Below are 22548 nucleotides of genomic sequence, written 5' to 3' on the forward strand. Positions count from 1 at the left end.
GACATATTCTGAAAATAAGTAACTCTTGTTCGGAAGTGATAGTCAAAATGGGACTATGGAAATGTCTCCATAGGTGGAAGTTATTCAATCTATGTAAGATTAGAAAACCTTAATGCAAGAAGGATGTTCAAAGCAATGTACTTTGAATATGAGACTTCCGTTCCATAGAGGTTGACCTCCTTTGGAATACTCTGTAATGACTGGTGACAAGGTTTTGGTGACTTTGTGCATAATCATTACAAGAGGAACATTGCATAAAACTTTAAAATCTAACATATATTTTTGGTAAATGATAGGAATCGGGGATTCTCACATTTACAATAAGGATTTGGGATTGTGAAATGAGTATCATTGGAATCATGTTCAATTGATCTACATCACTATGTAAGGATCATAGACAAACACAGTGTGCATACTTGGAGTATGGCATAACTATTGTTTAGAAAAACAAAGTGTACATGCTAGGAGCATGGGACGACTGTTGTTTTTATTCAAGTCTTAAGTTGATTGTTTGAACCATTATACAATGAATAATGTGTAATCAATATGGTGATAAATAAAAGGTGGTTCTATTTATATTCAAAAGAGTTCTAAGACCATATTGGATTCGATTATTATTGTGTTTCACTTTGCATGTTTTGACTTCCAAAATAGCTAGGTTATTCTTTTCGAATGACTAAGTTATTTAAACACTCCACAGTCGTTCATATGTTGGAAGTAGGTATGAATCAAGACTGTCATGAATCGAGTTTGTAGATGGCTAAATGGGTTTAGTCATACCAATGGTTGCTACAACATTCATGAGTGCTCATAAGTTATGAGTATTGGATTAAACCCACGCTCAGTTGTATCACTTCATGGAATTTATCTCGAGTGATCGTGAGACGGTAATATCATATAAATCTTCAAACCTAGAGATATGAGCTGTTACCTATGAGTTGGTTGTGCATTGATTGCACGTAAACGCATCAGTAACTTGATGTTATAAAACGTGCCTTTGTGTACAATTCAACAAGTAGTAGAACAAGCATATGAGTCGAAGTTTATCTGTTCCTTCTAGAAATAGAAGCGATATCTAGGCCCCTCGATGATTTTGTTGTGACCTATGTACCGGCCGGTCAGAACTAAATTGATGTGTTCGATTAAGTTCTTTGTCAAACAAATCGAAAATCGGGAAACAAACTGCTGGACAATAAGTACGACATTGTTCCATGTATTTGTCCGGCTAATATCATGAGAACAGAGGATTATACAATCACTTATCTAAAATGGTGCTTCATAGTTCAACAAAGTTTTCGAGAGCTACGATTGCTGGTTGGTTCCTGAAGTAACATACGCAAATATAGTTATTAGACTTATCCAAGTGGGAGTCTGTTGGATAAGGTGTGTAAGTCCATAACTTATTTGGTATATACTTGACCCGACCCGACATGGTCCATTTGGGTTGTATTTCATCCAAACTATTTATGGATCATTTTATGAGAGTTATACACATATGTTTATTAATATATTAGAAGTTATAATATATTAATATGAACTCATGTTATTTTATTAGTCTTAGTCTTAAATTAATTATGAATTAATTTAGAGATTAAAAGGAAGACTAATTAGATTGTGGGTAATTGGTATTATATAGTGTGGGCTAACACTCATTTGTTAATGGGCTAGGCTTATATGGAAATCTATGGATGATCCTTGGAGCTTTTAACCCATGGATCCTTGGAAAAGGAAAGGTCATCGGTTATTAGGGTTTCACCCTAATCTTGTACACTATATAAGCATGCTTATGTTGCATGAAATAGCCACTAGTGGCACTAGTGTGTGTGCTTGTGTGTGGCCGAAAATTACAAGTGTGTGTACACTCTCGAAAGTTTTCCAAGAGTTTGTGGTGATTTGTGATTCCATTTGAGGCATTCACACTATTGGTTCTTGGGCCTCAAACTCCTTAGGAATCAAACTCATCATCAAAAGGTATGTAATCTCATCTAATTCTTTTATGTTTAAAAGTACCCCATGCCATGTTAGATAGGTTATGAACCTTGGAAAAATTATTATTTTGCATGTATTAGACAAACATAGATCCAAGGTTTATTAGGGTTGCATGCACACTTAGGAAGTGTTAGATTGCTCAAAACCCAACACTACCCCAGTAGCCAAGTCGGCCTATCGATTAGCACATGTAGAGATGCAGGAACTATCTGGTCAATTTAACGAACTGCTCAACAAGGGCTTTATAAGACCAAGTTTCTCACCTTGGGGAGCACCGGTCTTGTTCGTTAAGAAGAAAGACGGATCATTCCGTATGTGTATCGACTATAGAGAACTCAACAAACTAACGGTCAAAAATCGTTACCCTCTGCCTCGCATAGAAGATCTATTTGACCAACTACAAGGGGCGAGTTACTTCTCCAAAATTGATCTGAGATCCGGATATCACCAGTTACGAGTGCTAGAGGAGGATGTTCCGAAGACAGCCTTCCGAACTCGTTACGGATACTAGGAGTTCGTGGTGATGCCATTCGGATTGACCAATGCGCCTGCAGTCTTCATGGATCTGATGAATAGAGTATGCCGACCTTACTTCGATCAGTTCGTCATTGTATTCATTGATGACATCATGATCTACTCCCGAAGTAAGGAAGAGCATGGCGATCATCTGCGACAAGTTCTAGGAAGTTTACGAGCAGAGAAGCTCTATGCGAAGTTCTCTAAATGTGAATTTTGGATCCGAAGAGTCGAATTCTTAGGACACGTGGTAAGTAAAGAGGGAATCCACGTGGACCCATCCAAAATTAAAGCCATTGAGAACTGGTCAGCACCAAAGACACCTACATAAATTAGGCAATTTCTAGGTCTCGCTGGCTACTACCGCAGGTTCATACAGAACTTCTCCCGAATTGTGAAACCTTTTACAACACTGAACTAGAAAGGCGTGTCCTTCGACTGGGAAGAGAAACAGGCGAGAGCGTTCCAAACGATCAAGCGAGCTTTGTGCACCGCACCAATACTATCCCTCCCCGAAGGGATAGAAGACTTCATAGTCTATTGCGATGCATCGAATCAAGGGCTCGGGTGTGTTCTGATGCAGCGAGGTAAGGTCATCGCCTACGCCTCGAGACAGTTGAAGACACACGAAGTTAACTACACGACCCACGATCTTCAACTAGGGGCAGTTATGTTTGCTCTGAAGATCTGGAGACATTACTTGTACGGAATGAAAAGCACTATCTTTACCGACCACAAGAGCTTACAACACATATTCGATCAGAAAGAGCTCAAAATGAGACAACGACGGTGGGTCGAGCTACTCAGTGACTACAAATGCGGAATCCGTTATCATCCGGGTAAAGCCAACGTAGTAGCAGACGCCCTAAGTCGGAAAGAATATTCTGGTCGAAGAGTCAAGTCATTGACAATAACTATGCATTCGCACTTGTCTAAGCAAATTCAGGCGGCCCAGCTTGAAGCTATGCAACCTGAAAACGTGACGAGTGAATCCCTTAGAGGAATGGATAAAAACCTAGAAGCCAAGAGTGGCGGAGCCTTATATTTCATGAACCGGATCTGGACACCGAAACGCGGTGGTTTTCGAGACTTGGTCATGACCGTGGCGCACAACACTCGGTATTCCGTCCACCCAGGTTCATATAAGATGTATCTGGATCTTAAAAAGCTATACTGGTGGTCTAATATGAAAGCAGAGATTGCTACCTTCGTAAGTAAATGCCTTACTTGCGCAAAGGTTAAGGTCGAGTACCAGAAGCCCTCCGGTTTACTACAACAACCAAAGATTCTAGAATGGAAGTGGGAGTGGGTCACTATGGATTTCATAACCAAGATACCCAAGACAACAGGTGGACTTGATACCATATGGGTCATCGTCGATAGATTGACCAAGTCTGCACACTTTCTGCCTATCAAAGAAACTGACAAAATGGAGAAGCTTACGAGAACATACATTAGGGAGATCGTACGACTACATGTTGTACCTATATCCATTATCTCCGATAGATATAGTAGGTTCACCTCAAGATTCTGGCAATCGCTACAACACTCCCTGGGAACAAGGCTGGACATGAGCACAACCTACCATCCACAGACCGACAGACAGAGTGAGAGGACCATCCAAACACTGGAAGATATGTTGAGAGCCTGCGTGATTGTCTTTGGGAAGGCATGGGATACTCATTTACCCCTTGTCGAATTTTCCTACAATAACAATTATCACACGAGCATCAAGGCTGCTCCATTTGAAGCCCTCTACGGCCGAAAGTGCAGATCCCCTTTGTGCTGTGCTGAGGTGGGCGATACCAATTAGCCAGGGGGCAAGCTTCTGACAGTACTATCACCGGTCCGGAGATCATTTGGGAAACGACAGAGAAAATCGTTCAGATCGGTGAACGATTAAAAGCCTCTAGAGACCGACAGAAGAGCTACGCTGATAAGCGAAGGAAACCTTTGGAATTCTAGGTGGGAGACCGAGTCCTTCTTAAAATCTCACCCTGGAAGGGCTTGATACGTTTCGGTAAGCATGGGAAGCTTAATCCAAGGTATATAGGACCCTTCGGGATTCTCGCAAGAATCGGCCCCGTAGCTTACGAACTCAACCTACCCGACGAACTCCGTAACGTATATTCTACATTCCACGTATCTAACTTGAAAAAGTGTCTGTCCGACGAGACTCTTGTAATCCCACTCGACGAGATCGAGATCAAAGAGAGCCTCAACTTCGTGGAAGAACCGGTAGAGATCATGGACCGTGAGGTCAAGCAGACGAAGCAAAGCCGTATCCCGATCCTGAAGGTTCGCTGGAACGCCAAGCGAGGACCAGAATTCACTTGGGAACGCGAGGATCAAATGAAACTGAAATACCCTCATCTTTTCGCTTAGTTGATTGTAACTACTTATTTGCTTAAATTCTAATTTCGGGATGAAATTCCTTCTAAGGAGGGGATGATGTGACAACCCGAAATTTCCATTTTGTACGAACATTATCAATTCAATAGAAGCTAGACCAGTTACAGTGAATTTCAGACTTTTCCGAATAAGTTTAAGTATATTAGGGTTTACGTTTAAGGAGATATCAGGAGAGTGGATGCACATGGGGTAGTGAAACTCGAGTATTTCAAAACTTCATAATATTAGAGTTCATTTCCGGAATAAAAATATTTTCTGCCAAAAATATCTCAGGACTATAAATAGAATTCTGAACCAAATTCATTCATTATTCGCATTTCCAACTAGAGAAAAGCCATTTTCTCTCTCACGGATCTTCGGGTTTTCGCCCCAAATTGTGAGTACACTTCTCTAGTTGTCTTATAATGCTTATTATGTGGTTAATAACTTACTTTAGATATCAAATCTGTGAGATTCGGGAGTTTACCGCCCAAGAACGTTCTTGGAGAGTAAACTCCAATATGAGTCTTAAATGCTACCTAGCCTTTTCCCCATGTTAGGTAATGAACTTAGGCTTATTTATAAGTGTATTTAAGACTAGAAAACAATCAAAAACACAAAGATTAGGGTGTTCACGACCCAAGAAGTTCTTGGACCGTGAACTCCAAAATCAAGTGTCAAAGAGTGTTTAAATCACTCCAAAAGCCTTGGACTTTAACCCCTATTTATTCCTAACTAGTTTGAGGACTTTAAAACATCAAAGACACCTTCCTATGTGAGTTTACGGCCCTATTAATGTGCTTGGGCCGTGAACATCAATCAAGGGCACCAAAGTGTGCCTAGGACCTTCATTAGCTTAAAACAAATGCCTAGAAACTATCCTACATGTGCTTGGGACTTGAAAGCACAAAAAAACCCATCCCATGAGAGTTTACGACAGTAAACTCCAAAGGAAATGGTCTTTGGGGCGAAAAATCCTAAAAGGAGTGTATTAATTCCCTAAACTACCCAAAGGATTAAACCACCAAGTAGAACTTATTCTAGAAATCATGTAACACTTCAAAGCAAATTATGGCAACATGTTTGAGAGCTTACGACCGTAAACTCAAGGGTTTACGACCGTAAAATCTTTGTGTGGAGTTTATTGAAGAGTAAACACATATATAAGGCCCTTTGGAACTTTAAACCCCTTTAGCCTTGTCCTACAACAACCTAGAAGCAACCCTTAAGACTTATAACACCTATACAAGGTGTTTACATGTTCAAGAGTGTCCCAACTAAATTTATTTGTTATTATTTGGATAGTTAGTTATATACATGTTCATTATATGATAACTAGGCTCGTGGGTGTGTACACGTCTCCGTTTGCCACCTAAAACCGTATCCGACACTCCATCCAATCCACTCACCACAAGTGAGTTCATACCCCTTTAATTAACCTTTGAAATACTTTTAAATGTTTTAAACGCTTTTATGGGGTGGAATACAAGTTAAATACTTATAGTTATTACATCAATCACATGTGATTAATAACTATAAAACCAATGGTTTTATTACTGTTCAGACTGTTTATCAAACTGTTTTACTTCAAACTGCATTACAAACTCTTTTACTTATCAAATACTTTTATCTAAACTTTGTTATACTTCTTATCAATTATATGCCCATATATGTATATATATATATATATATATATATATATATATATATATATATATATATAAGCAATGTTTAAAAGGCTTAGGAAGGCCATCCGCCCTATTTCCTTTTTCTCGATTTGGATGTGGTCTGGTGGGATTTCGGGTAGCCGTCTGAAGGCCGTTTCAATATTAATTATATATCATGCGTACATATATAGACATAAAAGTACTTCCATATTCACGCGTATTAGTTACATCATTAGTAAGTTACCATCGGGGTAACACAAGATCATACTACTATAATTGCTAGATCAATGAGTCAGTTCATTCATGAGTCAATACTTATTACTATGAGAACATATACATTATATTACTATGAGAACATATACAATACATTACTATGAGTACATATACAACTATACTAGATAAAGAACATATACAACTATACTAGAACAGTTCATTACATTACATATACAACGATACTAGAACAAGTAACATTACATTACATATACATGAATACGTTAACAATTGTGATCCACTGTATCGGAGCATGCCTTAAATGTCATGGCCCGAGGTGTAGCCAAAATTCTCTTGGAGGGAGAGCGTGAGTTTACGTATAGATCTATACTGGATTGACTATCCTACACCTTGCTGCTAGCTACAACCGGACCTGCAGGTCTGCGGGTGCCAAACGCCATTCTGTTTTTACGACTATTCGTATGTCGTTACCAGTCGATAGTATGGTACAATTAAATCACATAATACCTTAATATAAATCCGGTTTAAGGTAGTTAGTACAACAGTAGTTCCTATAATACAACACTACAGTACTACAATAATTTACCCATTACATATATTTAGTTATTATTTCACTTAAACATTAATGTACAAACTATATTTTGTTAATGATAGTTACACTTGGGAAATTACACACTTTTACAACAAACAAACATACAAAACAGTTAAGCCTTGGTAGAAGGCTACTTAAATAGAAAATATAGGTTTTTCTGAGAGATTCAAACTTTTACAAACACTTACAAACATTTACATACATTTTACAAACTTACACTTGAGACATGTTCAAACGTTTTGATAACAAACAGCGACACTGAAATACTTATGAACTCACCAGCTTAATGCTGATAAACTCTTTCAAAACAACTTGTATTCTCAGGTCATCAATAGACATGTACCGAGGCCAGCTTTTGAGAAGATGGAGCGCATCCAAGACTCATCTTATTATTTTGATTTACATTATTTTTGGTGTCTATAACTGTACATAACACACTTGTATTAAAATTATATATTTACAGCAATGGATGATGTTGTTTGCTTGTTTACTTTTACTGCGTTGTGATACTTTACATGACGTCCTCCGCACTAGAACGTTTCCGCCGTTCTTGGTTTTGGGGTGTGACACATTCCTACATGAGTAGCCATGAGTTTACGGTCGTAAACTCCCTTGGGCCGTGAACTCATGGTAGTAAACTCATGTGAGTGCCTTGATACCTTCCTATGTTGAATCACATGTGATTCCAACACTTGGTCAAGGTGTTACCTAGTCCCGGAAGGTTTTTCTTTTCATATAGATGATATAAACACTATATTCATGTCAACATGTGTCCTTATATGTCATTTAGGACTTATTGTGTCTCGGTACTTCATTCGTGGAACTTCTCATCCCTACACGCGTACCCGCTAGAACCAGTCACAACAGGTGAGTTCATACCCCTTAATCAATGTTTTAAATGATTTAAAATGCTTTAATGGGGAAGGGGGGAATACAAGTAGAAAAAAGTATGTTATTAAATCACTCTTATGTATTTTATAACTGTGTTTTCATCCAGTAGATTTCACATGCTTCAAAATGTGATACATGAAATGGTTTTCTATCTTAAAATACCTTGATAACAAAAGTATTAGTTTTGAAATGTTTATTAAAATGACATCAAGTCACTCTTAATTACTGTTCAAAACTCTTAGATATCTTGCAAAACCATTATTTTTACCTTCTTGAACAAAACTATACTTATACACTTATGTTCATATAAATGTTTTGAGATTATAATTTTCATCTTTCATTCAGTTTCCCACACTCTTGTGTAGCAAGGGTGTATAAACTTACTTGAACAACCAATTACCTTTCAGTTAATTATCATAGGGATAGTTAGAACATACAAAACGTTATTCCTATTACAAGGAATCACACAAGACTGAGTTCATTCATGAGTCTATACCAGTACATTACATGATACATGAGTACACTTACATATGCTTACATGATACATGAGTACGTTTACATAGATACATTTACCTGAATACACTTACATGAATACCATACATGAGGAAGATTTATTTGTACCTTCTGTGTAAATTTTCCTGCCTATCCCTAGTAGCTCGGGATATCTAGGCGGGACTAACGATTCCGAATCCCAGCTGATTAGCACCAGTGGTCGATGAACATCTACGGATGCCTAAGGTTATTACTTATATTAGGAATCAGTTACGAGACTAACCCTTCGTCCGCCCTGCTGCTGCTACAGAGGACAATTGCACAATCTTCGGATGTTCATTAGGTTATATATGCCGTGTTAGCCCTAGTACCTCGGGATAACATTTACATATGGCGTGTTAGCCCTAGTACCTCGGGATAACACTTACATTAGTACTTTTTCCTATTTACATTATTTTGTGATAGGTTATATATTTCACTTTACGCGATGGCGTGTTAACCATAGTACCTCGGGATAACACTTACATTAGTACTTTTTCCTATTTTACTTTATTTTGTGATAGGATATACATTTTGCTTTACGCGATGGCGTGTTAACCCTAGTACCTCGGGATAACACTTACATTAGTACTTTTTCCTATTTTACTTTATTTTGTGATAGGATATACATTTTGCTTTACGCGTTGGCGTGTTAGCCCTAGCACCTCGGGATAACACTTACATTAATACTTTTCCTATTTACTTTACTTTCTGATAGGATATACATTTCGCTTACCGTGATGTCGTGTTAGCCCTAGTACCTCGGGATAACACTTACATTAGTACATTTTCCTATTTACTTTATTTTGTGATACATTCACATAAACGCTGAGTTAGACTAAGTACTATTTGTAACAGTCAAAAAGAAGGAAAAACTATCATTTTTACTTACAAAAACATTCGGGTCTTGGTAGAAGACTACATTTCATACTTATATCAACTGTTCCATTTAAAGATTAACATGACATTCATAACAACATTCCAAAACAGGACAATAGCACTTAAATACTTATGAATTCACCAGCTTTAGGCTGATACTCACTTTCAAAATAACTTGTATTCTCAGGTCATCAGTTAGACAGGTACGATGGCCAGGTTTTTGAGAAGACGGAGCACATACAAGACTCATCTTATTTTGATTATTCATTTTATTGTTGTACATTATGAAAGAACACACATGTATTAAAATTTTACTTTTAATGCAATGGATGATGTTGTTGCTTGTTTACTACTTTACACTATTATGATACTTCACATGACGTCCTCCACACCGGAACGTTTCCGCCGTTCTTTGGTTTTGGGGTGTGACAGATTGGTATCAGAGCACTGTTTATAGTGAATTAAGTATATAAACCCATAAAAGATATACTAACTATAAATACATTGGGATTAAAACACTCTGTCTATGAGTATATACTTTCAAATAATAAAATATTTAAAAAAGTATACATGCCTGCATTCATACTAAAATCCGTGTCACAATGACAAGAACAAAAGTATTGCGACTGTTGAATATCACTGGTAAGCTCGGGGATGTATGTTCAGTCTCGAGAGTGGCATAGCCTGATCAACTATGTTGTTCCGAGGAGTGATGAGCACATGCCCAAGAATGGTTGTGATATGGCAACAAGTCTAAAAACTTACCAACATTAACACAATGAGAACATTATAACAGAACCTAAGTCTAAAATACCATAGGGGTGTTTTGTGTTACTATAAGTACTTTATACTTCAGAACTAAAACGGGATCTTCCTTACTAAGTTGATAGTTTCTAAGTGGATACGCTAAAGTTATATGTAATTAGGATGTTATAGACTTAGAATCGGTGAAATTTTTGCTTTACCCCTATTCCTTGTGAATTTGGAGTTGAGGTCACTTATTTGAAGGCCTATCCTATGTTGATTACATATAACTTGTATGCACTTTACAAATAGCGATGTAACTATTGAAGATTTCCTAAATATTTATCTAGATAGTTCGTCTAATAATTATTTTCTTACCCCAATTCTCGCGTAGATAACATGGCTGGATTCCATCCCCACGACAACCTGTTCCTTCCGAACGAAGTGATTGCTGGAGGGTTTGGGGAAGAACCAGATAATGATCATCTGATCCCTCTGAATGATTACCATGCTGAAGACTTTTCAAACGGTGCTATCTCCGAACCCGGGGTTGAGAACCTACCCCAGGCGGCTCCCTTTCCAATTCCTAACCCTCGTCCAACTTTTCATGGCCCGACGCCTCCATGGGTGGAATGTATGGAAACATGGAGCGAAGATCAAGATCAACCTATGCCGTTCAATAGAGACCAACGTTTCTACAACGTAAGTGAAGGGAGCTCAGCAGACAGAGTTCTACCAATTCTGATCCGAAGAGTTGCCCGAAACGAAATTCAGGGCAGGACAACTCTACAACGTATCGCAGAAGTTGATACAAATAGAGGAATGCATATGCTTCACACCAGTCGCCTTGAACATGCTCGTGAGAGGTCTGAGAGAGACCATGAAACCTTGTTGCAAGCACTAGATGAGACTCGAGCCGAAGTCATAGAACTTCAAGTATGCCAGAGAGTGTACGAAAGACACCTACTTGATGTGGAACGCCAACTAGCTGAACTGAGAGTTCACCAGAGGGATGACCGTCGCTAATAGTAGATACTTTACCTTATATTCCTTGTTAGAAAAGGATCATGTTCCTGTCTATGCCCGAGGTGGCATTTTCTATGAAACCATCTTGTACTGTAAGTACTTTAGTTAGGTCTTTATGCTGTCAAGAACTATCTTCCCTGGATATGATGTAAGACCTTTTTACAAGGTCATTTTCCCGAACTTGTACGTCATGAATATCAAAGATATTGACAGTCGGCTAACTCCTGTGTCATTCTTCATTCAAATACTCTTATCATACTTTCATTTGAGTCTATTTGAAACATGCTCCAGTAAAGTCATTAGACTATAGAAATTTAACTCCACAGACATCTCCAAGTCTCTTGTAATGGTTGGATCATGTTATTCACCAACCAATGATGCCTCGGCTAGAACGACAAACATCTTGAGACCAGTGTACGAACTTACTTCCGATCTTTGCTAGGACTGCATCATAGGGATATAGGTCAAACCTTCGTGAACATACTTCCAATCTGTACTTGGACTGCATCATAGGGATGTAGGTCGAACCTTAGAAAACATACTTCTATTCTTTACATGAGCGATCAAACTACGTCTAGGTTCAACCATTCTCGCTCACAAATTCATCTTTCCTTCCGTGTAACAGAATCATGTCACCCAAGAAAAACGATCAGCCCATCAACCAAACACCAACTCTTCAGATTGATGCAGCTACCTTTCAAGCTGCAGTCTCGGCTGCCGTGTCAGCTATTCTGACCCACCTGAACGCTAACAATGCAAGTGTTAGCGGGATTGTTAACAACAATTCCAATCCGAGTAACAATCAAGCACCGCAACAAGAAACAAACTACCACGATAATCCGAGTCCTAAGACCAAGAGTAACAACCGAAAGTCTTGGAATAAACCTAAGGACAAGTTGTTTCGAAGGGCGAACCGGAAACAACCACCAGTAACAACCTTCACAGCCACAACAATAGCACCTCCAACTACCATCAATTCAGACATCCCAATTGTCCCTAAACCAGCCAAGATTTATGCTGGAAATCTCCCAAAATGCATCCAATGCAGTTATCACCACCATGGACCTTGTAGGGAGATGCAGTGCTCACACTGCAACAGAAAGGGTCACACCAAGCGTTACTGCAAGAGCCTAGCAAGACTGAACAACCAAGTACCCAGCACCAGAGTAAACCAAGCTTGCTACAGTTGTGGCAAGGTAGGTCACTATAGAAAGAATTGCCCAGAGGCAGCAAATGTTGGCACTGACGGAAGTATACTACCGACCCCCGCCGCAGGAGAGCCTACTCCGGACCCACGTTAATGTAATTTATGCGTTTCATTGTAACAGACTTATGAACTATCCAAAACTAGTGCAACCAAAGTCTTATCTTTTGCGGGATCCCATCCATTCAGGGATGCTCGTGCTGCGTATACTTGTCTTTTGTAGTATACATTGTTCGCAGGAATAGTCTTGTAGTAAATCCTAAGTACAATAACTCTGTTAAAAGTTGCACTGTTGTGTTTTGTCTGTAACGCCTTATATTCAAATCTAATGTCGTTAATTTCCATATGATTCCGCATTTATCATAAGACTCGAGTAAATTCGATCCTCACAATACCAGCTTCATAAGTACATCTCTTTCTCAGTAAACGTCTTTTAGCGAAGCCGTCATATCAGAACACCGAGGTGCTCATGCATAGAGTACCTTATAATTCATTTCCTTTCCGAAGGAATCTCCACAGTATTACTCGTGTAGTACGTCAAGTTCAATTCAAGGATTCATACGGTTGATCTATCACTAAAGAATGTATACATGAGAGTGATATATAATCAATGTTCTACAGGTTTAGAATTGATGATTCCACTTTAACTTCTTTTCCCTCGATGGGATGTGAGCTTAAGGAAGAATCAGTTATTCGACTACCTTTTCAATCTTAAATATGTACTACTCGTATACACGAGATTGTGATCGTTGAACCTTGTATGAATTTTAATATGAGCTTCAGGACAGAGACTGCCCAAGAGTACGAGTAATTACATTGGCATAGGAACCAACTTAGAACCCAATACGAATCTTATAACCAGATTGCATCACAGTCTAAACACCTACGGAAGATACAAGAATAGCCCAGACAACACAGTGAACTACTCAACAATAGAATTAGAAGACCGGGTTTCTCACCCTTGAGAGCTCCGGTCTTATTCTTACCAGAAGTCGACGGAGTGCATCATATGTACCTCGACGACTGGAGACTTCATTAATATTTCCTTTAGAAGTTGTTGTCTCTGCCTCACATGGACGAGTTTATTTAGCAAACACAAGGAAAGAATTACTTTCAGAAATGGACCGGAGATCCGAATATCACCAGTTCGAGTGTTAGGGAAGGATGTCCTAAAGACTACCCTCTGAACTCGATGCAGACACTTCAAATCCGTAGTGATACCCCTCGGATAGGACCAATACGCCCATAGTATTCTTAAGCTAGATGAGTGGGGTACGTCTTTCTTACTGGGACTAGTTCGCCATTTCTCCATGTATTGACTTACTTATCTACCCTCGTAGTAAGGAAGAACCCATAGAAACATTACCCTCGGAGATACTTTTCACAAAGTTCTCTGAACAAGAGTTTTGGAATTAAGAGTCAAATTTCCTGAGACACAGTATTAGTGATGTGGAAATTCTTGAGTACTCTGTCAAATTATCCAAAACCGTTGGGAATTTGTCGGCACCGTTGTCACCGACAGGAAAATTCGCCAAATTCTAGGTCTCTCAGACCTACTATCATAGTCCATTCAGAACTCCCGGCAAATTTCAAAAACCCTTTCGACTTTGACCTAACAAGGGGTGGCCCTTGACTGGGAAGTTCAGCGAGAGAAAAAACCTTTGGAATTCCAAGTGAGAGACCAAATTCTTTAGGAAACCTCACTCTGGGAACGGCTTAATACGCTTCATAAAGCGTGGGAAGCTAAATCCAATGTAGTTGGGACCTCCGAGATTCTTACTAGAATCGGTCCTGCATCTCACAAACTAGACCTACTCCGCGAACTCAGTAGCGTACATTTTACCCTTCGCGTCTCGAACTTGAAACAGTAGCTTTCTGTTAGGACTCTCGTAAGCCCTCTCGATGAGATCGAGATTTAACGAGATCCATGCCTTCGTGTTAGAACCGTTATGACCCTCAACCGAGAGGTCAAGCGGACAAAGCAACACGATCGCCCGTTAGTGAAGGTTCGTTGGGATACCAACCGAGAACCCGATTTCACTTGGGAGCGCGAGAACAAATCGATTAGGAAGTTTCCACCTCATGACTAGATCATTTGTACCTACTTCCTTGCCTAAATTCTAATTTCGGGATGAAATTCTCTTTAACAGGGGGATGATGTGACAACCTGAAATTTCCAATATGAACAAACCATATCAAGCCAATAGAAGTTAGAACAGTTATAGAGAAATTCCAGACTTTGGGTATAAGTTTGAGTATTTCAGGTTTAACACTTAAGGAGATATCAGGAAAGTGGTTGCACTAGGGTTTTCTGCAACACTATTATTCCAATACTCAATGATATTAGAGTTCATTCCAAGAATAAAATATTTTCTGCCAAAAATCTCAGTACTATATATAGAAATCTGAGGCATATTCATTCATTAGTTACATTTCAACCTAGAGAAAAGCCATTTTCTCTCTCACGGATCTTCGAGTTTTTATCCCAAATCGTGAGTACCCCTCTCTAGTTGTTTTATATAACTTAGATTGTGTTTAAAACATCAAAATCATATCAAAATCCCAAGATTTGGGAGTTTACCGCCCGAGAACACTTGGAGAGTAAACTCCATTTTAGGGCTAAATGTGTGCCCAATGTCCCTCAAAGCCTTGGAACTCAACATAGGGACTACCATTACATGTTTAGACCACAAAGTCATAAGAAAACAGCAAGATCTGTGAGTTTACCGCCCAAGAATACCTTGGGGAGTAAACTCCTTTTTAAAGGCCAAATGGTGCCTAGTCCTTCCTTAATCCATGACACTAGTTTGGACTTGTACACTAATGAGTTTAGGGATAGAAAACAACCTTAAATCACCAAGGAAATGGTGTTCACGACCAAGGAAGTTCTTGGGCCGTGAACTCCATATTAGGGTGCCAAAATGCCCTACAGACCTTCATTAAGCGAAGAGACAAACATAGCACCTTACCTTGATGTGTCTAGGACCCAAAACAATAAAAATATCAACACCCATGAGTGTTTACAACCGCAAACACATGACCAAATGGTCCATGGGCCGTGAACTCAAGTTAAGGGTGTGTTGATGCCACAATGACTTCGAAAGGCTTAGGCTTGAAATTAGAATGCTTCCTTATGACCTTTAGAACCCTCATAAACATAAATGGACATGAGTTTATGGTAGTAAACTCATTTGGCCCATGAACTCCTTAGAACTTCAAAGAAAGCTGGTTTTCTTCATCTTAGGTTAGAGCTAATGTCCCTAAATCATTCCCCAGCCTTCAAACTTGCATTCCCATATGATTAGCCATGGGTTTACGGCCGTAAACTCCCTTGGGCCATGAACTCATGGTAGTAAACTCATGTGAGTGCCTTTATACCTTCCTATGCTGAATCACATGTGATTCCAACACTCGGTCAAGGTGTTACCTAGTCCCGAAAGGTGTTTCCTTTCATATAGATGTTATAAACACTATATTCATGTCAATATGTGTCCTTATGTGTCATTTAGGACTTATTGTGTCTCGGGACTTCATTCGTGGAACTTCTCATCCCTACACGCGTACCCGCTAGAACCACTCAAAACAGGTGAGTTCATACCCCTTAATCAATGTTTTAAATGAATTTAAATGCTTTAATGGGGGGGGGGGAATACAAGTAGAAAACAGTATGTTATTAAATCACTCTTATGTATTTTATAACTGTGTTTTCATCCAGTAGATTTCACATACTTCAAAATGTGATACATGAAATGGTTTTCTATCTTAAAATACCTTCACAACAAAAGTATTAGTTTTGAAATGTTTATTAAAATGACATCAAGTCACTCTTAATTATTGTTCAAAACTCTTAGATATCTTGCAAAACCATTATTTTTACCTTCTTGAACAAAATTATACTTATACACTTATGTTTATATAAATGTTTTGAGATTATAGTTTTCATCCTTCATTCAGTTTCCCACACTCTTGTGTAGCAAGGGTGTATAAACTTACTTGAAAAACCAATTACCTTGCAGTTAATTATCATAGGGATAGTTAGAACATACAAAACGTTATTCCTATTACAAGGAATCACACAAGAGTAAGTTCATTCATGAGTCTATACCAGTACATTACATGATACATGAGTACACTTACATATGCTTACATGATACATGAGTACGTTTACATAGATACATTTACCTGAATACACTTACATGAATACCATACATGAGGAAGATTTATTTGTACCTTCTGTGTAAATTTTCCTGCCTATCCCTAGTACCTCGGGATATCTAGGCGGGACTAACCATTCCGAATCCCAGCTGATTAGCACCAGTGGTCGATGAACATCTACGGATGCCTAAGGTTATTACTTATATTAGGAGTCCGTTACGAGACTAACCCTTCCTCTGCCCTGCTGCTGCTATAGAGGACAATTGGACAATCTTCGGATGTTCATTAGGTTATATATGTCGTGTTAGCCCTAGTCCCTCGGGATAACATTTACATATGGCGTGTTAACCCTAGTACCTCGGGATAACACTTACATTAGTACTTTTTCCTATTTTACTTTATTTTGTGATAGGATATACATTTCTCTTTACGCGATGGCGTGTTAACCCAAGTACCTCGGGATAACACTTACATTAGTACTTTTTCCTATTTTACATTATTTTGTGATAGGATATACATTTCGCTTTACGCGATGGCGTGTTAGCCCTAGTACCTCGGGATAACACTTACATTAATACTTTTCCTATTTACTTTACTTTGTGATAGGATATACATTTCGCTTACTATGATGTCGTGTTAGCCCTAGTACCTCGGGATAACACTTACATTATGTGATACATTCGCATAAATGATGAGTTAGACTAAGTACTGTTTGTAATAGTCAAAAAGAAGGAAAAACTATCATTTTTACTTACAAAAACATTCGGTTCTTGGTAGAAGACTACATTTCATACTTATATCAGCTGTTCCATTTAAAGATTTACATGACATTCATAACAGCATTCCAAAATAGGACAATAACACTTAAATACTTATGAATTCACCAGCTTTAGGCTGATACTCGCTTTCAAAATAACTTGTATTCTCAGGTCATCAGTTAGACATGTACGATGGCCAGGTTTTTGAGAAGACGGAGCACAGACAAGACTCATCTTATTTTGATTATTTATTTTATTGTTGTACATTATGAAAGAACACACACATATTAAAACTTTACTTTTAATGCAATGGATGATGTTGTTGCTTGTTTAACACTTTACATTATTATGATACTTCACATGACGTCCTCCACCCCGGAACGTTTCCGCCGTTCTTTGGTTTTGGGGTGTGACAGTGTCTTACCTGTGGGTTGGTTATGTTTCTTCGGAGGCATGATCTACCATATGTCAAGAAAAGAAGCTTGTGAGCAACGATGGTTGCCTATGGATGTATCCTAAATGTTTATCTACGCATTTAGCTTTCCCGTTTTGTTATCTGACTCTCATTGATTCTACTCACATCCCCAAGATGAGGTCCTAGGAAGAATAAATAAAGATTTGATCGCAATAAAGTCCACATGCAATAAACCTATGAACTCCTTGTTGTTCAGCCCATTGTGCTGGCTGGATAACTCTCACATTTTTGTCGGCTCTAGACGCTATGGAGATTTATCTATAAGGGTAGTTTTGAGGATCAAGTCGATACGGGATTCAACATGACACTTGGAAGAAATCCATGGCATGTCCTTGGGGAAGACATAAGGAAAGTGGAAGAGTTCGGGGATGATCTCGAGGTCTTTAACTTTTTGGGTTTCATCAACCACATTAGCCAAGAATGCATGACATCCCTTTTGCAAATACTTTTGGGCCTTGGCGCAGGAAATGATACGAAGGTTCAAACAAATCTTATCACTATAACCAGTGAGGGCTTTTTCAGGGGAAAAGAATGAGGCGAGTGACGCTTTCGAGTGCAAAGGAGATCAACACGATTTGGGGCTCAACCATCTCATGCCAATTATGACATCGAAGCTTTTCATGGAGACTGATATGAAAACCATAGGGAAAAGGAATGATGGTCTAAGTACATCCTAGGATACATGTTTTGAGGACAAAATAGTGATAGGACCTTCATAAAGTTGCTTAATTTGCATTCTATCAATCTAAGATATACTTTTGACAATGATGATCTTTCACTGATATATGCTTATTGTTGACCTAAAAGTTGGTCTAAGTCATACTAATAAAGAGAAAAATCTTGGCAACATGAAAGACAGATATGTTTATGTAAAATAAATACTCCACATATAGATATGAAAGTTATTCCTTAGAATAAAAAGGAAGGATGAGTAGAGTATTCTCCTATCGGCGACGGGCACTCATCGGACGGATCATTACGTTAGCCAGCTGGAGCTCCATGTCAAGCAGGCGACTCTCGTATACTGTCTAGCGTGCTCGGAGTTCTATGACCTCAGCTCGAGTGGTAGCTAGCTCTTGTTGCATAGCTTCATTGTCCCTCATAGTTCTCCGGTGAGCAACTTCAAGATTTCGAATGTGGTTTGTGTTGCTACCTGAGTCTGCCTCAAGCTCTATAGTTCGTTGAGTGGTGGCCACGTTTAGTTCAACGTTGCGGGCCACTCGGTGGACTTTGATCGGAAGGGCTCTGTCTGCGGAGCCTCGCTCGATCACATTGTAGAAGCAGAAATCCCCATTGTACGGGCGAGGTTGGCCTTGTACTTGACTCCACCTATCTAGGCGTCCAACCCACATAGGCGTTGGTCCTTCAAACTCAGGTCGGGGGTTAGGATTTGGTATCGGGGCTACTTGAGGTAGGTTCTCGACTTCGAGTTCTGAGTCAGTCTCTCAAGGAAATGGTTCGGCGAAGTCATTGTCCAAAGGAATCTCATGGTTCTCTTCTAGTGCTCGTTCGAGCCATCCATCATCTCCTTGGTTGGGAATGTATGGGTCGCTAGGGAGATAGAATGCGGCCATGCTATCTACGTGAGATAACGGGTAAAGGGATAGTTATTAGGCATCAAATCTAATAAAACTTCCTTTATATTATAGCTATATGCTTGATTCTTGAAGAATGGATCCTTGGGAAAGTTATCGGTTCGACCGTTATAGCATCCTAAAATACTCCTATACTATTTAACCCTTATGTTTGATTCTAGAACTTTTCTGGTACCTAGGTAAGTTTTAGGCTTGCTGCGACACCACAGTCACTCCCAAGCACATGTTGTTCATGTCTCGAATGAATATAGTTGATCAGGCTATATTGATCCTAGACATGATTACATCACTGCCCAAGTTTAACCACGATGTCAAACATCCAAATAATTTTGTTTTGTTCTATGTATGACACTGGTTTGGGTACTTATGTATACTTGTATACTTTTTATAAAAATACTTATATTTTTGAAAATATACTTTTATTTTAGAGCACTTAGGCCCCCTTAATGTTTCTAGCTGTATACCATGTATGGTTTGGTAGACTTAATTCACTATAAACAAGAGCTCTGATACCAATCTGTCACACCACCAAACTGGAACGATAGAAACGTTCGGTGGTGGTTAACGTCATGCGTAGTATCACAACAGTTGTATCATAGCAAGCATAGTAAACAAAACCAAACATTGAATACATATATGAATAAGGTTTACATTGTCTTAGTACATAGTTTTGTTCATGACAAAAGTAAAATCGAAAGACGTGATTCTAACGCGCCGACCACTCTAAAAGCCTGGAAGTACCGGTCTACTAAGCCCCTGAGAATACAAGCAGTTTAAAAGAATATCAGCATAAAGCTAGTGAGTTCATAAGCATCTAGTTTTTGGTGAAAAATGTTTCCTTGTATCCTTCTGAAAAGTGTTACTCAAGAAAATCCTATATTTTCTTATGAAAAGCATGTTTGAAAACCCATTCCTTCCATGACTTCCAAATTCAAACAAGGTATGTACAATCCATGGAGTCGTGGAATGAATATGAATATCCGTTAGTTACATGTAATAACAATCCGTTTATGAAAAGTCGAGTTATCCCAGGAAAATCCTATATATTCCCTAAAAGTTGATGGTTGGTTATTCGTTCTAAACTGAGGTGTACAAGTATCTACCATACTTATATCGATAAACATACTTTTCTTTGAAAAACCCTGGTTACTCCCAGTTAGGTATATTAGCCCTATTATATAAATAAAACTAATAAAAGAAAACGTGTTGAACTAAATCCTAAAGGTACTATTAAAACCCTCTAGTAATCAAATCAGTTATTACTTTGAGGTTAGTTCAGTTGATTCATTATTACAAAAGTAAAACTTTGCTATCTAGGTTGTGAGTGTCATGACCATAATTTACTGGATATGGCCAGCAATGGCCGATATTCTTTATGACTTGGTCACCCGTAGACCTACCGGTCGACTGTAGCAAGAAGCAAGGTTCGGGATTGCCAGTCCCGTATAGATCTTGACACAATAGTCACGCTCTCCCTATAAGAGATTCTGGTCACAAGTGCTAGTCCTACACTCTGTTTCTTGTGGTGAGTGTTACCAAGGACGTGTCTCCAACTTACACTAACAAATTTACAAGTAATAATATAGAAAATCCTTTTGTTATTAACAACAATCCTTTATAAAATGATACATTTTGCTACATGATTCATAAGTTCATTGCTCTAGTTTAGAAAACTGTTTCTACGAGTTGATTTGTTAATTGTTTGGTAAAACTGTTTTCCGTGTTAAAAGCATGCTGAAAATATAATTATCTTAAACAAACTAATATATTTTGAGCACAAGTTTCCTTGTACTTTTTCTTGTATTCCCCCCCTGAAAACATGAAAACTCGGAAAAGCATAGGGGTATGAACTCACCTCGGGCGATATGAATGAAAGATCGATACGGAATGTCGGATGTCCAAGTGAAGCCTTAAATACGATTTGATCCTATATAATATGTAATGACACATAAAGGAGTTAAATGAAGGCAATTCTTTACTAAATGTGATGGAGAACCACTCGAAGAACTTGGGACTACCTACACTAAGTGCTAGAACCTTAAAGGATTGCATGAGGGAAGTGTATGGCCACCTTAAAGGTGTGTACGACCATGGGTGTGCGGCCATACAATCATAATGGAAGGTACTTTTGCAATGTTTTCAAGGTCCATACTTGCATCCATAAAGTCTTCTAGTTCCAACTCGAGTATGGAAGTCCAACTCTCACTTTGGAGGGTCTTTTAGGAGTGTGAGGCCACCTTGTGTGGGTGTGCAGCCGCACTCCTTCAAATAGATTAAGAACATGATGGGAATCAATGATTCTAGGCTTAGATTAAGTGGTTCTTCAAGCACAAACAGATAAGGGATGAATTACTCACGTTTTTGAAGTCTTGGGAGGGTTTGTCGTTAAAGAAGCCTGTGAGAGAGAGAGAGGTGTGTGCGGTTGAGGAGAGGGGAAATGAAGTGAAATTAGCCTCCTCTATATATAGATAACAGGTGTGCGGCCACACACTCATGTGTGCAGCCACTCACTCATGTGAGCGGCCATACACTCGAATGTGCGGCAACACACTCATGTGTGCGGCCATACACTCAGGTGTGTGGCCACACACTCATGTGTGCAGCCATACACTCGAGTGTGCGCCCACTAACTCATGTGTGCGGCCATACACTCAGGTGTGCGACCACACACTCATGTGTGCGACCATGCACTCGAGTGCGGCCACACACTCATGTGTGTCGCCACACACTCCTTTTGATGGAGTGTTTGGTCTTTTTGCAACCCTAAATCTTAAGCCAACCCATCCCTAATTCAAACTTTGGTTGTACTCAAGGATTTAAATACTTAAATGATACCTTAATCAGTGTTAGGAGTTAAAAGGAACGAGTTTAACTTAGAGTAACTGACTAAGTGTACCAAGTAGA

Source organism: Lactuca serriola, chromosome 4 (genome assembly GCF_051521515.1).
Source record: "Lactuca serriola cultivar US96UC23 chromosome 4, Lser_US96UC23_V15, whole genome shotgun sequence".
Lineage (NCBI taxonomy): Eukaryota > Viridiplantae > Streptophyta > Magnoliopsida > Asterales > Asteraceae > Lactuca > Lactuca serriola.